Below are 15,576 nucleotides of genomic sequence, written 5' to 3' on the forward strand. Positions count from 1 at the left end.
TCGATTCCCCAGCACCTACGCAAAGCCAGATGCACAAAGTGGTTTGGAGTTTGTTTGCAGTGGCTAGAGGCTCTGGTGCACCTATTCTCTCTCCTTGCAAATAAAAAATATTTTAAATTAAAAAATCATATCAAAGCAGAAATCCAGAGGCTAAAAAGAACTGAACACTAAACCAGGCTTCCAACAGGCCTGACATGGTTCAGGGAAAATTGTATAAGAGGGGACAGAAAGACTGTAAGAGCCATAGGGTGGGTAAGATTACCTTGAGGCATGGACCCCCAGCACCCCATAGGGACTGACTGAGGCCTTCTTGACCCCACAGTGAATCCCGTAACTCCACTGAGGAGGGCCCAAGGGAAACATGAGCAGGGGCAAGGGCATAAAAGAGTATATAATGTGTTACAATACATACACACACAAACACACACACACATGGAGAGAGAGAGAGATATTGGCTCCATACTTAAGAAAAGAGCCCAAGGGCACACCAAAGTCACCTGTATTCACATCTGAGCCATGATCAGTTGCTCAACTCCCTCCCAAAATTTTGCAGTAAAAGAAAAAAAAAAAAACATGTGTTTGTGCTTCTTAGGGATTTTTTGGTTTTATCTTGGTAGGTAATGATGCTTCCAAGACATTGTACTTTAGGATCCTTAGTATGTGAAGAGGTAGACTGCAGAGGCATGGAAAGATTGGCTTTAGGCAGTGTCAGCGAGCATGTATATACCCTGTTTAGCACAGGCACCTTCTTAATATTCCAGCAACAGCAAACTCTATCCTCACTGGCTCGGAAGAAGGTCACAGTGCAAAGAGGTGGGTCAAAGTGATACCAAGATGCTGGGAGGAACAGGTACACGCAGGAAGAGCACTAAAGTCAATTTCAGGAAGGCAAAGGCTTTCCTCTTTGGGTCTCCCATTGACCGTCTCTCCCATGTGAGACCTACTATGCTTATATCTCAGGATTGGGGGGTGGAGGGGGAGCTTAATTCGTCCTGTCACTGGCAAATGGTTGCACTGTGCCCAGGCTCAAACCCTTCCCTCCTCCTGGATTGTGAAACACTGGTCCCAAGTTCCATAGACTCATCCCACTCCCCTTAGGTGAACATACACTGCTTGGATAATCATGTGTCTTTTACTCCAAGCCTCACCATTGGGGAGTCAGTCAAGAGCATATTCTACCATCTGTGTTTGAAAACTGGAAAAGGATACCATCATCCCATGCCATGTTTCCAGCTGGCATGGGGTGGGGTGCTGATATACCACAACCACAGCAAATCATCAAATGATAAAGTAGACAATTTTTGAAAGGGTTAAAAGGAGGAGAATAAAAAGTACTCACTCATAGAACCAGTACCTGGACATGATCTGGGGTCACAGTGGTCTCCATCTCCTCCATGTAGTTTTGCCCTATAAGTACACACCAAAATGTCCTTCACTCCATGTGGGGTTACCAGACTGATGGTTACACGGTAGCACTATACACACCACCAAACCAAGTTAGTAGATTACCTTGGGCAACCATGAATTCTGAAAAAAAAAAAAACACATATGAAATAAACTCTTCTTATATTTTGGAATTTGTGCTGATGTAACTTGGAGCTGTTTTTAATAAATAGGCAATGCCAGAAGACACTCTGCTATGATCTCATTTTTTGTGGCAACCATGGCCATTCTCATGTACTTTTGAAGCTACAGCTTGTTTCTATCACCATTCTAGAATGGAGAATAAAAAATGGGCACACCATGGCCTCTAACCACTGCAAACGAACTCCAGATTCATACACTACCTTGTGCATCTGGCTTACATAGGAATGGGGAATCGAACCTGGGTCCTTAGGCTTTGGAGGCAAGTGCCTTAACCACTGAACTATCTCTCCAGCCCTGAGAAACTTATTTTTGTTTGTTTTTTTGAGATGGGTCTTGCTCTAGCTCAGGCTAACCTGGAATTCACTGTGCCTCAGGGTGGCCTTAAACTCATGGCAATCCTCCTACTTCTGCCTCTGAAGTGCTGGCATTAAAGGTGTGCGCCACCATGGCTGGTGCTGGGATTAAAGGCATGCTCCACCACGCTCGGTGACAATAGACTTGACTGACCAGCATCTCTGACTCATGGATGTGTGAATGTGATCCAGGCTGTATCAACTTTCTAGGTAACCAGGCCAAGAATGGTTTTGTCTCATTCTGGCCACTTACCTCTTGCTGGACATGGACACTATATGATATACTTGTTACACACAGAAACCCTCACCCTGTGAGATCCAAGAAATATATCCAGCCTCACCGTCAGTTCTATTTATAAAAAACAGGAGCAAACAGGAAAAGTGAAACCTACTGTCCAGTGGGACACCAATAGGACACCATGTACGCAATGCTACTGGCAGGAATTATCCATGAAAAACCTGGATACCCAGAGTACTTGTTGGCTGGGAACGTATCTACCATGATGCTGACGCTGCACAGATATACAAAGGCCAGGGCACATACGCTTTATAAAGTGGGGAAATATCTCTTGGCCTTTGCATGTGTGAGCTTCATGGGATCAGAAAAGAGGACTGGAGAGTTGGCTTAGTGGTTAAGGGACTTGCCTGTGAAGCCTAAAGACCCATGTTCAACTCTCCAGATCCCACATGAGCCAGACACACAAAGATGAGGCAAGTGCAAGGTTACCCTTGCCCACTAGGTGGCGCAAGCATCTGGAGTTCTATTGTGGTTGAAGCCCTGGCATGCCAATTCTCTCTCTCACTCTGAAAAAAAAAATAAATAAAGGAGGACCAAAGTAACACTTTAGTATTTGCTTCTGCTGACATTGCACACCAGATGCATAATAACCAGAAAAAACTACATTTGGTTCTGGCTGTAGAGAGGGTCAGCAGGGGAGTGGAAGGCAGAGACAGCATGGAAGGGGGTCACTTTGAAATGTTTGAAGCTATTGCTTTCACTGGGAGGAATCTCCGCCCACCAGTGGCATCTCCTAGGTGTTATAGGAAAAAGGGGGAACGCATATATACATATGTACACATATGCAAGTGTGCGTATCTTTTTTAAAAATATTTTTTAATTTTATTTATTTATTTATTTATTTATTTATTTATTTATTTATTTATTTATTTATTTATTTATTTGAGAACGACAGACACAGAGAGAAAGACAGATAGAGGGAGAGAGAGAGAATGGGCGCGCCAGGGCTTCCAGCCTCTGCAAACGAACTCCAGACGCGTGCGCCCCCTTGTGCATCTGGCTAACGTGGGACCTGGGGAACCGAGCCTCGAACCGGGGTCCTTAGGCTTCACAGGCAAGCGCTTAACCGCTAAGCCATCTCTCCAGCCCAAGTGTGCGTATCTTTATGTGTATATGTAGGTATACATTGACATGAAGGAATAAGTGAATGGGTGTCCAAATGGAGAACAGTTTTATGTAGCACTTCCTAGAGGGGCTTGTAAAACCAAAGGTGTCTACAAAATTATGGGCCAATATGGTGCCACTGGGTACTCCTAACCCATGGACCCCCAACATGGGCAGTCATCAGCAGAAGTGATCACCTAAGTCCCCTTGATAAAAGCCAGTGTGTCATATTCCCCTCTTCCCACCTGGCATAGTCTCTGTTAATTCCTGCTACACCCACAATCACCTACTCCTTTTCAGGCCTGAGCCTAAGATCTTTTCCTAGATGAGGCTGGTGAATGGACTTGGATCTCTGCTCAACCCAGAGTAGAGGCTACAAGACAAGAAAGACAAGGTAAGAAGGGAAATCCAGGTTCTTAGCCCACTTCAAGCAGCCATTGGGCCAAAGCCAACCAGATTTGAACCATGAAATAATTACAATGGTACCCAGAACAGTAGGGAGCTCTTAAAACCTGTAAGGAGATGGTATAAGGTATAGATAAATAGATATGTCTATACCTTGGTATTTATCATGACCTTTATAATTCTCTCCAAGACTCTAGAGGAAGGGACACTCATTTCCTCAGCACCCCAACATAATGAAAGGACAATTCTAGGCTTTGGATGGTTTTTATTTAGGTTATATATTTTTTTCATTTATAGAGGGAGAGGAAGGGAAGGCCAAGGTGGCTGGCATTTCTTGAGCAACAGTGCCTTCAAGTAGAAACTTTATGAACATGGTGGTCAATAGTTCTTTGTGTTTCAGGCAGGGTGGATCTGAAATATGCAGGGAATTCTGGGGCTGGTCCTGACTACCGCACTAAGGATTTTCAGAGGCAGGGTCAGTGCTGAGAAAGCAGGCTGGCTGAACAAGGAGTTTCCAGTGGATAGACCAACCAAGCTCAAGAAAGGTGGAAGGCAAGCAAGGTGGCTGCCATGTATGTCAACCAGGAAACAGCACAGAGCAGTAGCAGTGGTCACTGTCTGGGACAACCTCTTGTCATATGATATGGTGTTTTGTGGTTATTGACTACTAAACAGAGGCAAGAAAAAGATCAAGTTTAATATGGTTTACACTAGTTCTAGTCAAAGGAAGTCTGGGTCACAGGTTTAAAGCAATGCCATTCCTTCTCTCCTAGGGCAGTAGATTCCAACAATATCCACTAGGGAGACTATAGTCCAGAAGGAAAATATATGTTGCAATCTTTGGACCCGGTTATGTTTTGCACATGCACATATGGATGGGAAGAGTCTGAGCAGGCTCTATTATTTATTTATTTGAGAGAGAGAGAGAGAGAGAGAGAGAGAGAGAGAGAGAGAGAGCATGAGAATCGGTTCTCCGGGGCCTCTAGCCACTACAAACAAACTCCACAGGTATACCACCTTGTGCATCTGGTTTATGTGAGTTCTGTCGCGCTGAAACTGGGTCCTTAAGTTTCATAAGCAAGTGCCCTAACCACTAAGGCATCATCTCTCCAGTCTCTGCATCCCTGTTTTTATTGACCTCTGAGTGCATGACCTAGTTCTTGTCTTAGGGAAGACACCTGGTCTACAGACCCAGGACTATGGAAGAGGGAGAGTTTTTATGGTCTTTGGTTATGGTCATACATTAAGGAGACACTGTGAGATAGCCATGCTACAGCCTTAAGCTAAAGATCCATCAGATCCTGTATGTCTAGACCCTTGGCCTAAGGCTAATTAAGAAAGTTGGTCCTGGAAGACATCAACTACATTAAGACAACATGGCAATGACTCTCAGGACTTTAGAAGTATGAAATAAAAAAGACAGGGAGGAGTTTGCAGAACCAGCCTAAAAGAGTAAGAGAAAAGGAAAGGAGGGCTGTGTCTTGACACTTCCTACCAGAATAGAACCCCGGGCAAGCACTGACCTGGGATCTCAGCCTCAAGCAGGTAAGAGTTACCAGAGCATGTAATGACATAGGCTCTCCTTCAGGAACAATCCTACCCATAGAATATTTCCAAGGGAATCAAGAAAACCTGAGGAGTCAGGAATATGGTATTTAGACTGATATCTCTTAAAGAGATATACAGAATTGGTTATTCTTTTTGGTGTCTTCCCTTATTTATGCTCCCTCAATATAGCTTGAGATGTACACTACTTTTTCCTGAATCCCAACACCCAAATCTAATGCCTGGAAGTCTTTGAGGTCTGCTTTGGTGTTTCTAATCACAAAGGATAGAGAAGTGGTCCATGGGTCATGGTTGTTGGTATTTCTAGAGCAAGGATGGAAATCAGTGGGAAGCCTCAGAAATTTGCAAAGCTTCAAGCTGCAAAATGTTGCCTCCTTTCCGACTTCCATCAAGGTGCTGAATTCTGCAAGAGGACCATGCCCTGTCCTGCTTGAAACAGAGATCTTCAGCGTACCAGCACCACCCCACAGGCCTGGCAGGATCTGTAAAGCCCTTCCACTTAATGGCATTAGAGTGCCAACAAGTTCTCCCTTGGCGCACTCCCCACCACGGTTTGCTGTACAAACAACACTAAATACAGGCTACTAGAGTCCAACATGGCCGCTCACAATCCTGGCTACTTTTGGCTAGAGATGGGGTTCCAAGCTGAGTCAGGACACATACTCTGAGGTCCAGGACCCCCAAGGGCTCCCCTTTCCGCCAGACCGAGGCACTGCAAGGCCATGATGCCTCTCAAATCTTCAGGGGAATATACAAGCACACTCCCAAGCAATAAAATACCAAAAATGAACTAAAGCCAGAGGCCTCAGTTAAAGAGGCCAATTTCCACAAAGTGGGTTGGGACACTGTGTCCTTTGGGCCGAGGTAGGCCAGGTAAGGAGCTATGGATTTTGTGTTTCCTGCTATCCACATGGGCAGATTCACCTCCCTGCTGCTAAGAAGGTGAGTAGAGAGTGCAGGGCAAGGAAAGCAAAGTATCCACATCCCTGATCCCTGGGGTGAGTTTCTGACTTCAGAGCAGAGACAGCCTCCCATCCTCCATTTGGAGACATGGCCGCCAGGAACCTCAGAGCCTAGGCTTCCTGGGTCCCACTGGGCAAGTCCAAGGTCGCCACCAGGCCTTTCTCGGGGCCCCTATCAGAGCCCAAGGCCACCAGGGGTCCCCAGTGATGCGGCTGGTCCCAGGCCTCTTGCAGGGAGTCCTTGCCCTGTGCTGTGGGGACAAGAGATCAACAGTACTCCAGCGCTACCCCACAGAACAAACCCGGAAGTGCTGGCGGGATGGGGAAAGCGCCTCCACTAGATGGCAGTAGAGCTCCACCATGTTCTCCCCTGTGCACTCCCTCCGCCCACTGAGATGGGAAAAAAAACAAACCCCGCTAAGTATAGGCTAGGAGAGTCCAACATGGTGGCTCAACATCATGGCTACTTCTGGGCAGCGAAGGGGCTGCAAGCTGAGTTAGGACATAGCCTCTGGGGCCAGGACTCCCAAGGGCTCCACTTTCCTCCAGACTGAGGCACGGCAAGACCATGACGCCTCTCAAGGCCTGCAGGGAACATACACACACACTCACAAGCAACAGAATGCCTAAAGTAAACTAAGGCAAGAGAAGAGGGACTCCAGGGAAGGCAGGTGCCAAGCCCCCTCACTGCCCACAAGGTCGCATTCTCACTTGGGCATTGGCCAAAGAGTGCCAAGGGTTCACCTTGGCCCCGGGTTCAAGAGTCAGGCAGAGGTCAAACTATAAGACCCCCAGAATGAGGACCCCACGCTCTGCCCGGAAATGGCGACACCCCAAATCACTCACGAGAAACGGTCTTGATGCAAACTGCAAGAGGATTTTATTCCAAGCGCGCTGGGGCCCACAGTCGTACACCGCACAGGGGTAGAGGACTGCAGAGCCCCGAATGCAGGAACGGGACAGTTTTTATAGGGTTTCTAACAAAGCCTGTGCATTAGACCAATCATTTTTTTAATATTAGGAGCCCGCGGGGTGCGAGCCAGTCAGTTTGTGCCACTCCATAGTTTCTAAGCCAATTAGTTTAATTTGTTCAAGCCCCTCGTGAACCAATCAGTCTCCTATGACCTTGGTGGTCAGCATTTGTGCAGGTCCTTGGGTGGGAGTAGCAGAGTGTGGTATCAGTCTCCCATGACCTTGGTGGTCTGAGGCAGGCTGCTACAGCTTATGGTGAGAGCTACTAAGGCTTATAGTGTGGGCTATTAAGGCTTATGGTGCAGGCTATTTACAGAAACCAAATAAGTGCTTTATTTTATTACTCATTTCCCATCCTTGAGGGCTATCTCATGCCATTTTTACCTAGTTTTATATTAGGAGTGGGCTCTGATATAATGAGGAGAGGGATTCTTTACTTGCTTTCAACAGAGAGTAAAGCCTGGAGTTTGAGGTATGCAGGGGCCTGCTTAAGCTCCCTTTGGAGAGTGATAGTATTTCTGGGCTTCTGAATTCTTGGGCCTTTCAAAACAAGCCTGCCAAGGTGGAGTGAGTTTGCCTGTGCCTTGTCATACCTAAAAACTGCTCCTAGGTAGCAGCAGTCCCTCCCCTGTACCATGGGGAACTTTCACACTCCCATTGAGAAGAAACACGCACACACATATCCGTTGGGAATACAGAGAAGTCAAAGCAGGCAGCAAGGAGGTCAGCTGGCATGGGCTACCACCAGCTTCATCCACTCCTGGGCCCCACTAGTCAGGGGCTTCCCTCCTGGCATAAGGCTGGAGGCCTGTTACCTGGCAAAAACCACAGCTGTGTTCTTGTGAGGGCTCAAGTGAAATAGGCCCGAGGAGCCTGGAGCTTCAGCAGACAGCCAACACACAAGCCCTGTGGCCTTCTGGCACCCAGTTCCCAAGCTGTGGCCACAGGGACTCTTCAGGGATCTTGGAGTGCATGCTGAGGGTCGGCCTCCTGGGTTCAGACCATGCTTTAGCTAAGGATGTCCTCATCATCGGCTCAAAAATGAGTCTGTTCTGGACACTGATCTGGAACAAGAAAAGGGGAAAGGGACCACTCCACACCTGCTGCTGCCCACCAGTCTGGCCCTGGTCCCAGACTCTCTGGGATATCCAAGCGACAACTTTCTCCCTGTCCACTCTTTTTTTTTTTAAAATTATTTATTTATTTATTTGAGAGTGACAGACACAGAGAGAAAGACGGATAGAGGGAGAGAGAGAGAGAGAATGGGCATGCCAGGGCTTCCAGCCTCTGCAAACGAACTCCAGACACGTGCGCCCCCTTGTGCATCTGGCTAACGTGGGACCTGGGGAACCTAGCCTCGAACCGGGGTCCTTAGGCTTCACAGGCAAGCGCTTAACCACTAAGCCATCTCTCCAGCCCCCTGTCCACTCTTCATTGCCTGTCTGACACAATCTCTCCCCTTCCCTTGCGCCAGTCTGGACATTCACCAGAGTCACCTTTACTTGGGGGTGGGGGTCGAGGCTCCATTATTCCTCAGCAGACTGCCAAGGAGATGCCAAAGTGTGTTTCTTCCTTACTCTTCCCATTTTTTCTTTGTCCTCTGTCCCCCTTCTATTATTTTGTTTTCTGTTTTCCCCCTCTAGAACAGAGCACTTCAGGGGGCTAGAGAGATGGCTTAATGATTAAGGTGCTTGCTTGCAAAGTCTAAGAGCTCAGGTTTGATTACTTAGTACAAGATGGTGCATCTGGAGTCCATTTGCAGAAGCTAGAGGCCCTAGTGTGCCCATTTTCTTTCTATCTCTTATAAAGAATAAATAAGTTAATTCTAAAAGAATGGGGTGCTTCAAAACATGCCATGCATTATATAGCTGGTTTTCTGAATAAATACAAACTCACCATAAGGATGACCTTCATCACAGCATTAAGAGTTCTTAGGCTTTTCATATATCAGCTTTTGCATTTCTTCATAATGTTACAGCTGAAAGATCACACCTTTTATGTCACTTGTAATTTCTTTTCCCTCCACAGAAGACCATCTCATATTGGAAATATGAAATGGGCACTTTGTATGGCTAACAAAAAATCAACATAGCTCTGTCATGGTTACGTTGGACTGTAGCATAAATGCATTTGAAGTCTGTGGTGGTTTGATTCAGGTGTCCCCCCTAAACTTAGGTGTTCTGAATGCCAAGTCCCTAGCTGATAGAAGTTTGGAAAATAAAGCCTCCTGGAGGCAGTGTATTGTTGGGGGCCGGCTTATGGGTGTTATAGCCAGTTTCCCCACGCCAGTGTTTGGCACACTCCTGTTGCTATTGTCCACCTTATGTTGGCCAGGACATGGTGTCCACCCTTTGCTCATGCCATCATTTTCCCCTGCCATCATGGAACTTCATTTCGAGTATGTAAGCCAAAATAAACCCCTTTTCCCACAAGGTGCTTTTAGTCAGGTGTTTTCTGCCAGCAATGTGAAGGTGACTGCAACAATATCTTTAGAATATTAAACCTCATAGCTTCTGTGTGCACATTTTTTAAATCAACATGGGGCATTTTTTGTTTTCTTACTGACAATTTTCATACATGTTCATAATGTATTTTTTTTTAAATTTTTATTAACATTTTCCATGATTATAAAATATATCCCATGGTAATTCCCTCCCTCCCCACCCCCACACTTTCCCGTTTGAAATTCCATTCTCAATCATATTACCTCCCCATTACAATCATTGTAATTACATATATACAATATCAACCTATTAAGTATCCTCCTCCCTTCCTTTCTCCACCCTTTATGTCTCCTTTTCAACTTACTGGCCTCTGCTACTAAGTATTTTCATTCTCACACAGAAGCCCAGTCATCTGTAGCTAGGATCCACATATGAGGGAGAACATGTGGCGCTTGGCTTTCTGGGCCTGGGTTACCTGACTTAGTATAATACTTTCCAGGTCCATCCTCATAATGTATTTTTATCGTATTTCTCACCCATTACTTTTGTCTCCTTTCCCCATTCCCTTTCACTGAACCCTTCTCTACAACTAGCACTCCTTTTTGCCTTCCTCTATCATCCATTATGACAGTGATATGGGAATTTTGGGGTTCCTCACCAATCCACTGATAATTTTGGTATGTTCCCAGATTCGTGCTTTAAAATATTTTATTTATTTGCAAACAGAGAGGGGGGCAGAGACACAGAATGAGCATGTCAGGGCCTCTAGCCACTGAAAGCAAACTCCAGAGACATGTATCACTGTGCATCTGGCTTATGTGGATACTGGGGAATCAGACCTGGGTTGTTAGGCCTTGCAGGCAAGGGCCTTAACTGCTGAGCCACCTGTCCACTCCCTTTGATTCTTATCTAATGAATTTTATGAGTGGTACCCACTAACCCGAGGACAATGTTCATAATGATTTTATTGCATCGTAGAGCTTTAGAAAGGAGAGCTTTATGAGCTCGGTGTGGTGGCGCACGCCTTTAATCCCAGCACTCAGGAGGCAGAGGTAGAAGAATCACTGAGTTCGGGGCCATCCTGAGACTACATAGTGAATTCCAGGTCAGCCTGGGGCTAGAGTGAGACCCTACCTCAAAAAACATAACATAACATAACATAACAAAACAAAACAAAACAAAACAAACAGGAGAGTTTTAAGAGAAGGAGAGCTTAAGGAAAGGGAAGAAAGTCATGTCTTGACCAGGGAAGCAAGAGGGAGTTTGAGAAGCCCACTTCAAGACTCAGGTTGAAAAATTTTATGTATCACAGATGACCTACTGATCTAGCCAGTTAGTCTTGGCATTAGATGTGTGGGCTCAGGATTTCTGGTTAAGTGCAATCTTCCCAGAAATATTAATTCTGTAGGAAGGGCCTTCTCAGAAGGGTGTGTGAGGATTCCCTAAGAGGGCAGAGATTAAAAAAAAGAGCAGACCTTTCTGATTTTTCTTACCTGTTGTAACATGTAATCGTCTAGACTCCCCCTACAGGCCCAAGGACACTTCTAGCATTTAGGTAAGAGAAAGTTATTCACTTTGGGATTGTGTTACCTTTAAATTGACTCAACAACACATGGTCATTTTTGATGAGATGGGATATGATGGCTACCAGAAAACAGCATAATAAAAACAAAACTGAGGAGGCTGGAGAGATGGCTTAGTGGTCAAGGTGCTTGCTTGCAAAGCCAAAGAACCCAGGTTCAATTCCCCAGGATCCATGGAAGCCAGATGCACAAGGTGACACATGTGTCTGGAGTTTGTTTGCAGAAGCTGAAGGCCCAAGCATACCCATTCTCTCTTTTTCTGTTTCTTTCTCTCTCTCTTTCAAATAAATAAAAAATAAATTTAAAAATGAGCTGGGCTTAGTGGTGCACACCTTCAGTCCCAGCACTTGGGAGGCAGAGGTAGGAAGATTGCCATGAATTCAAGGCCACCCTGAGACTGCACAGTGAATTCAGGTTAGCCTGAGCTAGAGCGAGACCCTATTTTTTTAAAAAAAAAAAAAAGAAAGAAAGAAAGAAAAAGAAAGAATAAACCTCCTGAAATCATATGGAGTATCTTTTCTAAATATAAGGTAATAAAGTTCAAAATCCAAGAGGCTGCCTGAAAAAGTATATAAATACATTGAAATTAAAGAACTTATTTTAAGATTTTTTGAAGATCATACATTAATTTTACATAATAATGGGTTTTATATTTTCATAAAACTATATGACATAATTTAATCATATTAATCCCTCATGACCCTTTTTCCCCCCTTGTGCTGATCCCCTTCCTGTCCTCTTTTGAAGTGGTCCTATTTCTACTTTTATGTCTTAGTTTTTTTGTAACCCTGTGAGTTTAATTAGATTTGCTTACAGGAGCATGAGTAAGAGATTATATATAGGAGCATGGTTAACTTAGCTATAGTTGTACCACTAATGAAGATGACTCTCCTTCCCCGTGCCACCATTAACTGCCATGTCTCATAAGCCTCCTGCGATGACCCTCCCCTTATATCACACAATCTGCTGCCTCAGTGCCCTCGACTCCTTTAGTTCCCTCATCTCCCTTTTCTCCCTTGCCACCCACCAACTACTCTCAAATCACCCACCTGGTCTGCCTTGCCTGACATAGCTCTCTCTTCCTCACCCTTTCCCAGTTCAAGGGTACTCTTGCCCCTTCAGGAAGTGGCCGGCATTGAGGGTACTACTTGGCATCCCCTCCCCTTCTTCATGTCTGACCTGGTTCACGTTGAGAATGGCTTGGGCACTTTTTCTGAAAATCCACCCATTACCGAAAGTAGTTCCTACACATTACTGTCTTTTAATTTGACTTGGCTTGATATTTATATTACCCTAACGTCCACCCTTACTCTGGACGAGAAGGAACCCATCTGGAGGTTAGTCGAAACTCACGCTGATGATCTCCATAGTCAAAAGCCAGCCTGGTATGCGGTAGTCACAACGGCGGTTCCCAGGCAGAACCCTAATTGGACTTAGGAGAGATGAGGGAGTGCCTTCTGGCAGGAATGAGGAATGGACAGGCCCATCAGGTAGTTAACTGTGAGAGATTACCCACGAACCTTCTGGAATCCCAGTGCTCTTTTTGTCTTGCGTCACAGAGGCCATATTAAAATATGCTAATTTAGAGCCGGGCATGGTAGCACCTTTAATCCCAGTACTGGGGAGGCAGAGGTAGGAGGATCACTGTGAATTCCAGGCCACCCTGAGACTACACAGTGAATTCTAGGTCAGTCTGAACTAGAGCGAGAACCTAACAACTGTGTGTGTGTGTGTGTGTGTGTGTGTGTGTGTGTGTGTGTGTGTGTATTCCCAGAGGGCCAAACTTTTTTTCATTTATACACAGAGGCTCGCCCCCAGAGGCAACACCCAGCTCCCAGGCTGCAGGGATCCTGTTTTCCTTGTGGTACACACGTACAGTACTCACTGGCACTGGGCAAGAACATGCCTTAACCAGAGCCCATCTTCCAAGCCATAGGGGACGCTGGAGGATAAGCTATCCTGATCAGGGTCCTCCACGCCCCCCACTGGGCTTCTCACATTGTTACCCCCTTAAATCTGCTTAATAAACTCTTCCCTTTGTTGACGCTATCAATGGGTACTGAAGGTGCCCAGGATCCTTTGCCCCCATGTCAACTGAGTCCACAGAACCCAGGGTGATCCGGAAGATAGATATCTAGTAAGACTCATAGTGGGGGGAGCTTATCTGTTTTAGATGATTATCAGGAAATGGCCCAAATCACCTGTCCAATTATCATTTCCTTGTACTGGCCCAAGCCCCGAGGCAAGGCAGATAGTCCTGCTACCAAAGAATTCCAATGACCCCACTGGTCCTTAGGCACCCTCTAGTCTGTAAGGGAAGTGGCTTCTGACCTGCCAGGTTAGAGCCCTTCTCAGCCTTTCCCAAATAAAGCCTGTCCCAATAGTAGAACAGCCTCTCTCTCTCTCTCTCTCTCTCTCTCTCTCTCTCTCTCTCTCTCTCTCTCTCGCTGCCTCCCCTCTCCCTCCCCCCTCTCCCCCCTCCCCCCTCTCCCCCCTCCCAGATGGGACTGGAAACCTCACGCTACAGTTCAGCAACAGAATCAATGATTTCAAGAGCCCATGCAGCCCCAAACCCCTGTGCACAAGACCTCAGGTGACAGTTCCTATCCACATCTGTCTTTTCCTTCCAGCTGTTTCACTGAGCAGTTGCAGAGTGCTCCCTGTAGCAGCAGTGAATGGTGTTACCTTAAGGAGGGAAGTGGGGAGGAGAACTAGGAAAGGACCACTGTTTTTTTTTTTTTTTTTGTAGTGACAGAGAACCAGCAATTTTATTTATTATTAGACTTGATAAGAAACCTAGCACTGGTAGAGGATGTTTCTGCTTTTATCTTCAGTTTTGACTCCTGGCACTGAAATTGATGCTTGGAATTTTGAGGTTCAGGGCACTCAGACTTTGGTAGCCCCATGTATCACAAAGAACAACTTGACTGATCCCATAGCATGGTGTGTGATGGGTGTGTTGATTGAACATTGGGTTCTTATAATGACAGGAAAGAAAGATTTTTTTTTTTGGCTGTAATGATTCTCTTTCTGGGATTATTATTATTAAAATTATGGCAGATAGGGAGTGAGCCTCAGTGATAGTGTGCTTGTCTCACATGCACTAGGTCTTGGATTCTACCTCCAGCACCCTCGAAATATTGTGGTAAAGAATTTAGAATAAGTCACCAGATAGATTTAGGGAATGCTGGATTTCAGAGTTGTGGCTTTTCATTGCAGCACACTACAGGGAACATGGGTGGGAATAAAATATATGCATGCACTCACACATATCAAACTGTGCTCTAAGGATAAAGCCAGTTCTAATGTGTAGAAAAGAATTTCATACTTTTATTTTAAGACAAATTATTTTGTTTTCTGTTAAAATGCATTTAGGGGCTGGGCATGGTGGCATATGGCTTTAGATCCAGCACTCTTGAGACAAAGGTAGGAGTATCAGTATGAGTTTGAGGCTAGCCTGAGACTACATAGTGAATTCTAGGTCACCCTAGGCTAGAGTGAGACACCACCTCAAAAAAAAAAAAAAAGAGCTGGAGGGATGGCTTAGTGGTTAAAGTGTTGGCCTACAAAGCCAAAGGACCCAGGTTTGATTCCCCAAGACCCATGTTAGCCAGATGCACAAGGGGGCACATGCATCTGGAGTTCGTTTGTAGTGGCTGGAGGCCCTGGTGTGCCCATTCTCTCTCTCCCCCCTTTCTCTGTCAAATAAATAAAAGTAAATATTTTTAAAAAACAAAAAAGGGGGGGGGGGAGGCTAGGGAGATGGCTAAGTGGTCAAAAGCACTTGCTGGAAAGCCTTCTGGCCTAGGTTCAATTCCCCAGCATCCAATAAAGCAGGCTGTTTTTTTCCCCCAGTGTTAAGAGACAAAAGAGTGATTCACTACCGCTCCTCACATGTGCAAATAAATAAGTAAATAAATAAATAGTATGCTTAAAAATCCATTTAGTGATGGACTTCCGGTTAAGATGGCGGTGTAGGTACCACGCCAAAGCAGCCTAGGGGGGAAAAAGACCAAAAAAAACTCAGCAAAATACACGCTTTTACTAAAAAGTGAGGTGTATAGGAAATTGAGGCGGCAGCGGAGAAGTAGAAGAGTTATAGAGCATCCAGAGCCCGCACAGGCGGGAAAAGCGGCTCCAGCGGCTCTGGCAGCTCGGCCAAACGCCGCAGCCGTGGCGCAGCAGAAAGCCGCCAGTCTCTCGGCTCGAGCCGCAGGACAAGCCAGGTGCGGGATTTTCCCCTCACACCGCGCTCTCCGCAACTCGGGAAACGTGAGGGGAGAGCGGCAGCGAGCAGCGGAG

General features: G+C 45.8%; 1 long non-coding RNA gene across 3 annotated transcripts in view; it reads right to left on the reverse strand.

Annotated features, from left to right (window-relative positions):
- Positions 1-15,576, reverse strand: part of LOC123456610 — a 45,344-nt gene that overhangs the window by 15,995 nt on the left and 13,773 nt on the right. The window contains exons 3-4 of one of the 3 annotated variants that reach the window (XR_006634590.1): positions 9,144-9,225; positions 7,679-8,311 (exon numbers count right to left, since the gene is read on the reverse strand). This is a non-coding gene — a long non-coding RNA (uncharacterized LOC123456610). Of the gene's footprint in view, positions 1-1,339; positions 1,528-7,678; positions 8,312-9,143; positions 9,226-15,576 lie in introns of those variants that run through there. The other 2 variants (XR_006634591.1, XR_006634589.1) reach the window with 2 other exon arrangements.

Source organism: Jaculus jaculus, chromosome X (assembly GCF_020740685.1).
Source record: "Jaculus jaculus isolate mJacJac1 chromosome X, mJacJac1.mat.Y.cur, whole genome shotgun sequence".
Classification (NCBI taxonomy): domain Eukaryota; kingdom Metazoa; phylum Chordata; class Mammalia; order Rodentia; family Dipodidae; genus Jaculus; species Jaculus jaculus.